General features: G+C 36.6%; 1 long non-coding RNA gene across 1 annotated transcript in view; it reads left to right on the top strand.

The window, feature by feature from the left end:
* Positions 1 to 6057, top strand: part of LOC145524782 (uncharacterized) — a 189547-nt gene extending 183490 nt beyond the window's left edge. Inside the window, exon 3 of the long non-coding RNA XR_014067835.1 lies at positions 3198 to 6057. This is a non-coding gene — a long non-coding RNA (uncharacterized LOC145524782). The remainder of the gene's footprint in view (positions 1 to 3197) is intronic.
* Positions 6058 to 12366: the final 6309 nt, after the last annotated feature.

The following is a 12366-nucleotide window of genomic DNA, read 5'->3' on the forward strand; positions in this document are numbered from 1 at the left end:
TAGTCACTGAGCAACTTAAACCTAGAATCAGATTTAGTGAATGGAATGAATAGGTACTTCTGCTCATAAAAAGAAGTTCTCATGATGTGTCCAGCGTGTGTTTTGGCAGGGATTCTCACATCCTTTTTTATTTTTGTGAAAAAAGAAAAACTGTGTGGCAATATCATTTGAAAAATTTCACATCCTATTTCACAGAAAGTTATTGTCTTTGAGAGTACAAAACATAAGTTCAAAAAAAATTTAAATTGACTAATCATGTGACAGACAATTTGCTTTTATATCTTGACTTGCTCCCCATGCATGACCAGCACCTAGTCACAGAAGCCATCACAGGAATGGTGTGACCTATTTATCCTTTGCCCCTACTTGGTGAAATGATACCTCAGCCATCTGGACAGGGTCCCTCTGGTTTTTCTGGGAACTCCCCCGCCCCCGGATTGCCAGACACATGCTGAAGAGCAAGTCTGCTCCCAACCCCCACCCAGCACCTTGCGTGTGTGTCTGTCCGCCAGAACCTGCCAACCCCCATGACAGCTAAGATGCTGGAGCCCTTGAAATTCTATAGCTGCTCAGGCTTCTGCTTTAAGCTGGAAGAGCTTCCTTGACGGCCGTTAAGATAGTGCTGCCCCCTTCCAGTGTCTTCACTAAGATGTCAGTCAGGATGCTGTTGATTGTTTTCTCTCCGCACACCCACGGTGAGAGTGCAGCAGGCCTAGAGCAACAGACAAATCCAGGGAAGAGGCATCATGTATGGTCACATTCACGTCTCATCACTGGTGGCCGAAGCTTCTTGTTAAACTCATCATTCTAGGCTACCTTTTCCATCAGGATGACTACTCTCCTGGGAGTTGCCTAGCCCCACTGCAAAAAGGCTTCTGGAGGGATCACCTTCCCACTTTCCTGAATATGCCCAAACCAGTCTAATGAACTCACAGACTCAAGTCAGAATACCCATCGCACTAGGTAATGCTGCTGCTGCTGCTGCTGCTAAGTCGCTTCAGTCGTGTCCGACTCTGTGCGACCCCACAGATGGCAGCTCACCAGGCTCCCCCGTCCCTGGGATTCTCCAGGCAAGAACACTGGAGTGGGTTGCCATTTCCTTCGCCAATGCATGAAAGGAAAAGTGAAAGTGAAGTCATTCAGTCGTGTCCGACGCTTAGCGACCCCATGGACTACAGCCTACCAGGCTCTCATCCATGGGATTTTCCAGGCAAGAGTACTGGAATGGGGTGCCATTGCCTTCTCCAATGTAATGCTTAGTAGAAGTGAAACATCACAATCATTGTCATGTTCCATCTTTACAACAACTCCATGAGAAAAGAATATTATATCCATGAGTCAGTTGAGGCTTAATGTGATGAAATAACTTGTCCAAGGAAATGGAGAGTGACCAAGATGGAACATCCATCTTTTAAAAGAGAAAGAATTTGAAGATGTTTCCCTTTTCTTTTTAGGGACCAATTAAAAATAGATTTGTACAATAGGGTTATTGAATTACAGAAGCATTTGTATCTCAATGAATTAATGATTCATAGCACATTACTGTTAAAAGACAAAGCAAGGAAAATAGAATACCTGCCTCCGGTAACACATTGTATATGATACTGAGGATACTGCTATGCTCACATACACATGTACCTGACATGGGTTAAGTCAGACAGCTGTTCTTTGTGGGTGGCTGAAGCCTGCATAACATGAACCACTTATTCAAATAAACCTGTCGGCTGATTCTCTGAATCTGTGCCAGGTGATAAGCTAAGAGCTGTCTTGAGACGTTGTCTTTCCCTAATGCTTATCCGCCCCCCTCCACAGTAAGCTATTTGAGGACCTGAAATGGTTCGAGTATGGTAGAGACTGTAGTAAAAATTCCTGCTGAAATGCAGAAATGAGGTCAGGATCATAAACTTGATCTCACAAATGAGAAATAACATGTTATGGGTTAAAGGTATGCAACAATCTATGCAAATGGAGTTCAACACACGGATAATAAATGTGTGATCTGGATTTAGTAGCAAAAGTGCAAATCCACCTTGTCTTGCCCTTACTGCCCCTACCATCTGTGCTACTCTGCCCCATGGGCAGTATTACTGGGGCTTCTCTGTGAAACATTTTCATCTTCCCTGCTCTCCTCAGTTTCCAGAAATTTTATGCATGACAATTCCACTTCACAGAGCATGTCTGTACTAAAATCCTACTAGAAGTCTTCTGTTGGAAGCAAAGATATTTTTGTATGAAGTTCATAAAAATATCATTTACTCACATTCCTAGTGTGAGCATTTGTGTATACCACCTTAAAGATGGTGGTGTATATTATATTCTTGTGTATATTACACATCCTCAAATGTTGTATGAACTCTGGGATCTTCTTCCATAATAGGTATAATGATGAAAATGAAAACAATATTTATAGGCAACTTTAAAGTTTTAAAATGTTCACATGCATTTTCATATAAGTGGAATTAATACATATTAATCCATGACATTTAGTATATCATGTTAGTTGTTATGAACTTCTTGCTGTATGTTTTATTATCCCTACTTAATGAAGGAACACCATTTATTATTGTCTCCAGATTAAAAAAATGACTGGGTATAATGCTCTTCTCCGCTAGGTAAACAATAATGCAAAGCCATGAAGAAAATTATATATATATATAGTATAAAATACTGTGAAATAAACAAATCTAGAATTGTTATTATAAAGTAGTTTGTCATTCTTTTTTTTATTAAATTCTTTCAGCACAGTTCAGGAGTGGTTTGATAAATGTTCAACTCCATAGTTGCATTTTTCAGAAATGAAATAAATTCTGAGTGAAAAGAAATGATTTTCTTTGCACACTGGGTAAACAATGAAATTCAGATTGCATTCACCTACAAATATAATATATTTTCCTGGACTTCTTGGCTACAGACATATAACATAAAATGAGATAAAAATTTTAATTTTGTGTGATTGGACATAGGAGGACAGATTATATGTCTTTTCATGGTTACATAGAGTTGCCAGCCAACCACCAAAATTTATGACTGCCCTGCCTTCATTTAGAGTTATGGTTGGGAAGTCGTTGCTGAACTGGGCATTGTAGATCCCTTTACATTTACATTAGATGTGGGAGTAGATCTCTTCATTGTAACATGAGCAGAACATAGTCAAGGGTATGTTTTCTCTAAGCTTTCTTCTCTTTCTGCTAACTTAGGCTCTGAAGAATGAGGCCCCAAGAGATGGAAGAGTTCATAAGATGGAAGTCACCAGAGTCTTAAAATCATCATGTGGAGGAAAGCAACATGCCAGGAATACCCAGGTTAGACTATTGTCCAACTGAGAAATAAACTTTATATGACCATAGCCATTGAAATTTTAAAGTTTATTATAGCAGCTAGTGCTATCTAACCAATGCAAAATTGAATATGTATTTCAATGGGTTAATATCATGTGAAAGGTAAAAACCACACCCTAAATAACTTTTTAAAGTTATGAAAAGTTAATCACTCTTAATAAGACTAGTTTATTTTCTTATTTTAAAAATTACAGGTACTGCATAAACTGAATACAAATGGTTTTCAGAGATTATTATAATCAACTTTTTTACTAGCTGATAGAATTTATAGATATACTCTCTAACTAGTTACACAGGTATTATCTCACTTTTAAAAGAAATGTATCTTGGCTATTGTAAATAGTGCTGCTGTGAATGTTGGAGTGTATGTACCTTTTTAAATTATGGTTTTCTCTGAGTATATGTCCAGCTGTGGGATTGCTGGGTCATATGATAGTTCTATTTTTAGTTTTTTAAGGAACCTCCATACTGTTTTCCGTAGTGGCTGTATCTATTTATACTCCCACCAGCAGTGCACAAGTGTTACCTTTTCTCCACATCCACCCCAGCATCTATTGTTAGTAGATTTTTTGATGATGGTCCTTCTGACTGGTGTGAGGTGATATCTCATTGTAGTTTTGATTTGCAGTTCTCTGATGATTAGTGGTATTGAGCATCTTTTCATATGTTTGTTAGCCATCTGTATGTCTTCTTTGGAAAAATGTCTATTTAGATCTGCCCATGTTTTGATCGGGTTGTAATTTTTTGTATTGAGCTACATGAGCTGCTTGTAAATTTTGGAGATTAATCCTCTGTCATCTACTTCATTTGCAAATAGTTTCTCTCATTCTGAGGATTGTCATTATGTCTTATTTATGGCTTCCTTTGCTGTTCAAAAGTTTTAAAGTTTAATTAGGTCTCATTTGTTTTCATTTTAAGTACTCTAGTGAAACTCACTCAGTAGTGTCTGACTCTTTGTGACCCCATGGACAGTAGCCTGCCAGGCTCCTCTGTCCCTGGAATTCTCCAGCCCAGAAACCTGGAGTGGGTAGCTGTTCCCTTCTCCAGGGGATCTTCCCAACCCAGGGATTGAACCCAGGTCTCCCACATTGCAAGAGGATTCTTTACTGTCTGAGCCACCAAGGAAGTACTCTAGGAGGTGGGTCAAAAAAGATCTTGCTCCTATTTACGTCAAAGAGTGTTCTGCCTGTGATTTCCTCTAAGAGTTTTACAGTATCTGGCTTTAAATTCAGATCTTTAGTCCATTTTGAGTTTGTTTTTCTATATGATATTAGGGAGTATTATAATTTCATTCTTTTGCATGTAGCTTTCAAGTCTTTACAGCACCACTTATTGAAGAGGCTGTCTTTTCTCCTTTGTGTATTCTTGCCCTCCTTGTCATAGATTAGGTGACCATAGGTGCATGGGTTTATTTCTGGGCTTTGGAAGCATCCTTAATGTTTATCAAGAGGAATGGAAAAAGAAGCTGTGGTACATATATACAACGGAATATTACTCAGCTGTAAAAGGAAGAAAACCGGGTTATTTGTGGAGACATGGATGGACCTAGAGACTGTCATACGGAGTGAAGTAAGTCAGAGAGAGAAAAACAAATACTTCGTATTAAAGCATATAGGTCAGAATCTAGAGCTGTTTAATCACTCATTCCTGTCAAACTCCTTGTGACACCATGGACTGTAGCCCACCAGGCTCCTCTGTCCATGGGTTTCTCCAGGCAAGAATATTGGAGTGGGTTGCCATTTCCTTCTCCAGGGGATCTTCCCAACCCAAGGGTTAAACCTGGGTCTCTTGCATTATAGGAAGATTCTTTACCATGTGAGCCACCAGGGAAGTAATATCACACTGTAAAAGCAGCTAACTCCAATAAAAGGAAATTTTAAAAAAGCAAGCAGAAACACATAAAAGAATTGATAGATAGCAAGAACACTTTCATTTGCATATTTTATAGATGAGACTCTAATTAAATATATAGGTACTATTTTACTTTATTCTGAAATGTACAAAGCCAGCCTTTGGGCAGTATGGTGTTAGCAGCTGGAGAAGTGATTTAAAGCAAACTGAAATTTGGAGAAATCTTGTCACATTTAAAAAGTGATCTGAGCATGTTTCTGTTTATGTGTGAATTCTTGTCACGTGCATTTACATGCACATTCTCAGTCTTGGTGGCCAAGGGTCAGGAGCCAGAGTTGGAGATCCAGTGAGCCATTTCCTGTCTGTGAGACTGGGACAGTTTACCTCTCCAAGCCTCAGTTTCCCCATTTGTAATATGAGAACAATAATATCTAAGCTATAAGCTTTTTATGAAAGTAAAAGGAAATAATGCATGTGAAAGTATCCTTTAATTTGTAAAACAAAATCATATTTGTTGTCATTATTTATTGGACCTTATATTCCATCACAAAAAATATAAATTCATAGAAAAGCTTGGCTTAAGTTCAGCAGAAATTCACTTTTGGCAATATTGCCTGAATATGTGTATTTTTAAAAGTATGTCTGTGTTTCCCTGTAGTTTTTTGCTCCCTTGCACTGGGTTAAAGAAAAGACAAATTAGTCACCCGAGATTATCCATACAATCCACTCCTGTAGGTCAAGATGGAGACATGTTAATGGAGAAAAGATATCATTTATTTACAAACACTTCAGTTAATTGAAGTGACTATGCATATTCAGCTGACCTCAGAGCTTCTAGAGGGTCACTGTGTATAGGAAAAAAAATAAAGGAATCATCAACATTCATCATACTGACGCCTGTTTGTCTGATATTTTTTAGAATATTGTGGGAAGCTAACAGTAAAATTTGGCAAACAATTTAGAGTTTGTGTGTGTGTGTTTTATAAAATGTGGCTTTTAGATGTGTAGTTAATCTTGGCTCAAACCCTATTCTTCAGAGTTCTCGGCAAACCAAGTTTTCAAACACAGGATATGCTGAACACTAATTTGTGAAAGGATAGAGGATGTGGATAAATTTAATATTCACACATGTTATGATATTTTTGAGTTGCTTTCAATTAGAGAATAACTACTAGATTTTTTTTTTAAATAATGACTATTTTAGACAAACTTATTTTTTAATTTGAGGGAAATTGCTTTATAATATTATATTATGTTGGTTTTATGACATGAATCAGTCATAATGGTATATATATTCCCTCCCTCTGAAGCTTCCCTTCTCCTCGCAAATTTCGCAGAAGGCCAAGCTGGGCTCTGTGTATTACTTGCCAACTCCCCACTATCTGTTTTACACATTATAGTGTATATATGTCAGTGCTACCTTGTAGATATTTTTAAAAGATGGAATTTAGGTAGGAAAACATTTTTTATATGGTGGTTTAATCTCTAAGTCGTGTCCGAATCTTGTGACTGCATGGACTGTAGCCTGCCAGGCTCCTCTGTCCATAAGCTTTCCCAGGCAAGAATACTGGAGTGGGTTGCCTTTTCCTTCTCCAGGGGATCTTCCTTATCCAGGGATCAAACCTGGGTCTCTGGCATTGTAGGTGGATTCTTTACCAGTGGAGCCACCAGGGAAGCATTTTTATGTACTGTAAGTAAATATGTATTGTGATTTAATAATTGTGCATTCATTTAAGCCTTCAGTTCAGTCTCTGAGTTGTGTCCGACTCTTTGCGACCCCATGGACTGCAGCACACCAGGCCTCCCTGTTCATCACCAACTCCCGGAGCGAGCTCGAACTCATGTCCATCAAGTTGGTGATGCCATCCAAACATCTCATCCTCTGTTGCCCCCTTCTTCTCCTGCCTTCAGTCTTTCCAAGCATCAGGGTCTTTTCCATTGAGTTAGTTCATCCGATCAGGTGGCTAAAGTATTGGACTTTCAGCTCCAGTATCAGTCCCTCAATGAGTATTCAGGACTGATTTCCTTTACGATTGACTGTTTCATCTCCTTGCAGTCCAAGGGACTTTCAAGAGTTCTCTCCAACACTACAGTTCAAAAGCATCAATTCTTCAGTGCTCAGCTTTCTTTATAGTCCAACTCTCGCATCCATACAAGACTACTGGCAAAACCATAGCTTTAACTAGACAGACCTTTGTTGACAAAGTAATGTCTCTGCTTTTTAATATGATTTCTAGATTGGTGATAGCTTTTCTTTCAAGGAGCAAGCATCTTTCAATTTCATGGCTGCAGTCACTGTCAGCAGTGATTTGGATCCCAAGAAAATAAAGTCTGTCATCATTTCCATTGTTTCCCCATCTATTTGCCATGAAGTGATGGGACTGGATGCCATGATGTTCATTTGTTGAATGTTGAGTTTTAAGCCAGCTTCTTCACTCTCCTCTTTCACTTTCATCAAGAGGCTCTTTAGTTCTTCTTCACTCTCTGCCATAAGGGTGGTGTCATCTGCATATCTGAGGTTATTGATATTTCTCCTGGCAATCTTGATTCCAGCTTGTGCTTCATCCAGTCCAGCATTTCACATGATATTCTCTGCATATAAGTTAGATAGGCAGGGTGACAATATATAGCTTTGACGTACTCCTTTCCCAATTTGGAACCAGTCCATTTTTCCATGTCTGGTTCTAACTCTTGCTTCTTGACCTGCATACGGATATCTCAGGAGGCAGGTAAGGTGATCTGATATTCCCATCTCTTTAAGAAAGAATACTCAAGTAGGACAATGTCAGGATGTCTTCAGAGATTAGAAACAGATGTCAAGCTTATAAAGCCTAAATATAAACACAAAATTTCTATTTTTACGAAAGATAAAAAATGTAGCTTCTTGGAAATAGGAGCAACTCATATCACTCTGATGGTCATCAATGGAAATCACAAATGCAGTGGTACAATGAGCTTTCATTTGGATAGATACTCAAGATACAACAATAATCTAAATCTGTTGTATATCATTTAAGTAACTAAAAAAGCCTCAGATATTCCATGAATTCTGACAGTTAGTTGGCATCTGTTTGGGTAGAGGCTCCAGAATGAAGTATTAAAGTCCAGTACTCCATGGAGACAACCCTTTAGAAGAAAAAATTTGGATAATGAATGACATGTCTCACAAGGGCACACACACATATATATGAGTTTATTGCTATTATTTCTAGCTACACATTGGGGTGATAGAGGATGACTTGTGTAGAAAGCAATAAAAAATAGCTGCTCAACTATCTCGGGTAATTTGCAGTTCATTCCATTTTCACTTGTCTCCGTTTGTCTAAATGTGTCTTTTATCCTTATTATTAGATCCCTTTGCCCAATCTTTTAATCATTATATGGCTCGGCTCTAAACCTGCTTCAGATTCTCTTAATTTTCTTGTAACTTGTGCGTCAGAACTAAACGGAAGTTTCTGTTAGTCCTCTTGATTAAAGATTTCATTTTGTTTTGTTAAGTTATGTGGGTGTATTTGCATATGAAGTTTTAAATTTTTCAATGAACACAAGAAGTTATGGCATTGTGATAGCAACCCAGTGCAAATATGTGGGACTTTAGTATTTTTTACCTTTCTGGATACAGTAATGAATTATCATTTTCCTCCATTTATTAAGCTAGTGGCAGCTTAATTTTTGTAGTACCATATTTGAACACATTCAAAAAGTATTTACTGGACTTTCTGTGTGATAATTTCCCTTTATCAGTAATTAAATAATAATTTACCTTTTCTGAAAATGTTTTTATTTTGTTTGAACAATTAGTTAAGAAGTAAAACTAGGGGCTTCCCTGGAATTCCAGTGGTTAAGACTCTGTGCTTCCAATGCAGGGCATGCAGGTTCGATCCCTTGTCAGGGAACTAAGATCTCACATGCCTCACGGCATGGCCAAAAAAAAGAAAAGTGAAAACAGACTTCAGAGTTTACTAGCAGAAACAAATAGCATAGTTGTCATCTCTAGTTCATCTTGAATCACTGACTTCTATTAATGATGTTCTTGTGAGCAATGATGTACCTTTTGGTGTATAAAAACAGGCAGTTCAGTTCTTTGAGGCGTGTTTTCCAGCACTCAGAAGTATTCAATTTTTAAGTTATGCTGCATGTCCACCATATACACAGAAATTTATTCCTTGACTCTGAAGCCTGGCATTTTGTTTTTATTTGAAATGCTATTGCCTTGAGGGAAAAGGAAAACAAGTGAGCAGAGGTCAGAGTTGAATTTTAGATTTATTCTCAGAATTGTTTGTCAGGACCAGCCTACACACCTTGCTGCTATCTATAAAAGATTATTCATTTCTAGGGACAAAAGTTATTTCTAAAAGATCTTTCCATGTCTTGTAATGATGTATACTTAGAATGCACTCTTTTAAACTTTTTAAAGAAATCAACACCATTGACATTCTAAATTAAAATTACTTGAGTTCCAAAGATCTACTCTGCTTACTATGCGTGAATAGATCTAGAGGGCAGCAAATATGTTTTCAAATACAAACCCATTTGATACAAAGAACCCAGATGAATAAAGCTATCTGAAGTTGCTTGAAAAATACATCAAGCTTTACTTTACTACTTGTAATCACTGCCTAACCAGTCAGCTGAAAATACATTTGTTGTGAGTATGATTCTTTGTTTCTCTAAGACAAATGCCCAAAAGAACAATTGCTGTCTTATGGTTGTTGAATGTTTATATTTTTAAGAAACTGTGAAGTTTTTTTTAAAGTATCTGTACCATTTTACATTCCTAGCAGAAATAAATATGTGATTTAATTTCTCTGCATCCATATCAGTATTTGTCACTTAACAAAAATTTATTCTGATAGGTGTTTAGTGATACCTCATTGTGGTATTGATTTGCACTTCCCTGATGGTTAATAATTTGCTTGTTTTTTAATGTTTGTTTTTGCCATCTGCGTATCCACTTTGGTACAAGGGATACATATTATACAAAATACTTTGTATTTTCTGACCTTGCTAAACTTTTAGTTTCAGAAGATTTTTTTTGTTTGTTTTTGTTTTTGCATACTCCTTGGGATTTTCTATGTAGATAATCATGACATCCACACATGGCACAGCTTTAGCCTTTCTTTCCAGTCTGTATGCTAGTATTTCCTTTTCTTGCCTATTGCACTGGCTAGAACTTGCAACAATATGTTGAATAAGAGTGGAGAGAGTAGTTATCCTAACCTTATTCCAGATCTTATAGATAAAACATACTTTTTCAATCCTTAAGTGTACTTTTAGCTGTAGGTTTTTTTGTAGATTCCTATTCATCAACTTTAGGAAATTCTCTTCAATTCTTTACTGAGAAGATTTTTTAAAACATAAGTAGGCACTGAATTTTTTCATTCTTTTTCTTCATAGATTGATATCATATAACTTCTCTTTTACAGTTTTTAATGTATTGAATTATATTAATTTATTTTCAAATATTCAACCAGTTTAAAGCTCATTTGGTCATGGTGTGTAGTTTGTTTTATATGTTGTTGAATTCTGTTTGCTAATATTTTGCTAAAGATTTAGCATCTATATTCATGAGGGATATTGGTCTGAAGTTTTTGTTTCGTTTTGTTTGATGCTATCTTTGATTTTGGTATCAGAGTAATACCAGTTTCTTAAAATAAATTGAGACGTGTTCTCTTCTATTTTCTTTAAGAGATTATATATAATTGGTTTCAATTTTTACTAAATTATTACTTCATTTTACTTAATTGTTATAGGTCTATTCAGATTATCTATTTCATATTGGATGAATTGTGGTTGTTCTATGTTTCTTGAGATATTGGTCAGTTTATCCTAAGTTATCAAATTTAGCTATGCAATATTGCTCATACTATTCACTTAGCATTGTTTTGATGTCTGCAGGATGTCTTATTCCTGATATTGGTCCCTTGCATTATCTCTTGTTTGCTCTTTATCTCAGTCTTGCTGGCAGTTGATTAGTTTTATTGATCTTTTAAAGAAGCACCTTTTTAATTTTTATTTTCCCTTTTTTATTTTTTCTGTTTTTAGTTTCAGTGCTCTCTGCTCATATATATTATTTCATTCCTGATACTTGATTTGAATAGATTTGCTCCCACCTCTTTTTTCCTAGGTTCTTGATATGGGAGCCTAGATTATTGATTTGAAACATGCCTCCTTTTTTTTTTTTTTTTAGACTTTAATAAAAAGCTTTCTTTTTATTAGAAAAAAGAAATCTTCTCTGAAGGTTTTTCTGCCTAAAAACATTTAACCATTTTTTTTCCTGACTGCCTCATTCTTTCACTGTTTTATTGTAGTAAAATACACAAATCAGAATTTACCATTTTAACCATTTTTAAGCATGTGGTTCAGTGGCATGAAGTACATTCGCATTGTGGTACAACCATCATCACACCATCTCCAGAGCTTGTTCATCATGTCAGAGTGCAGCGCTCTGCCCGTGGTGCAGTGGTTTCCCGTTTCTGACGCCCCTCTCTTCTCAGACCTTGGCAGCCACCACTCTAATGTCTCTCTCTAAAAATCTGACTACTCTCGGTGCCTTATAGAAGTAGAAACATACGATATTTGTCTTTTGTGTCTGGCTTATTCCACTTAGGATAGTGGAATAAGCCTCCTTTGGAGTGGAACATGCCTCCTTTTTTTTTTTTTTACACCCAAGTACTGTAAACTTAGTGCCAAACATTTCCCTCTTATCCTTGATTTACCTGTGCCCCCATGTTATGATGGGGCATATGAAAATACTACCATTTTCATTTTGTTAAATATATTAAAATTTTTTTCTTGAGATTTCCTCTTTGATGAATGAATTGTAATTGTTTTGTTCTATTTCCAAGTGTTTGGGGGATTTTTCTGTTTTCTTTGTGTCTTTGATGTAGAGTTTGATTCTGTTGTGGGCAGAGAACACAATTCCTACTGTTTAAATTCTTTTAAATATGTTGAATTTTTTTTAATGACCTAGAATATGATCTATCATGGTATATGTTCCATGGCTGCTTAAAAAGAATGTGTCTTTGCTTCTGTTAAGCAAAATATTCTAAATATGTTGATTAGATTCATTTTTTTGCCTGATGTTGTTCAATTCTTCTATACTCTTGCTGATTTGCTGGTTAGTTGTTCTATCAGTGTTGAGATAGGGATGTCATCTCCAACTGTATTAGTGGAT

The sequence above is a fragment of the Giraffa tippelskirchi genome, chromosome 10 (assembly GCF_054371585.1).
Source record: "Giraffa tippelskirchi isolate mGirTip1 chromosome 10, T2T-mGirTip1v1.2.pri, whole genome shotgun sequence".
Taxonomy (NCBI): domain Eukaryota; kingdom Metazoa; phylum Chordata; class Mammalia; order Artiodactyla; family Giraffidae; genus Giraffa; species Giraffa tippelskirchi.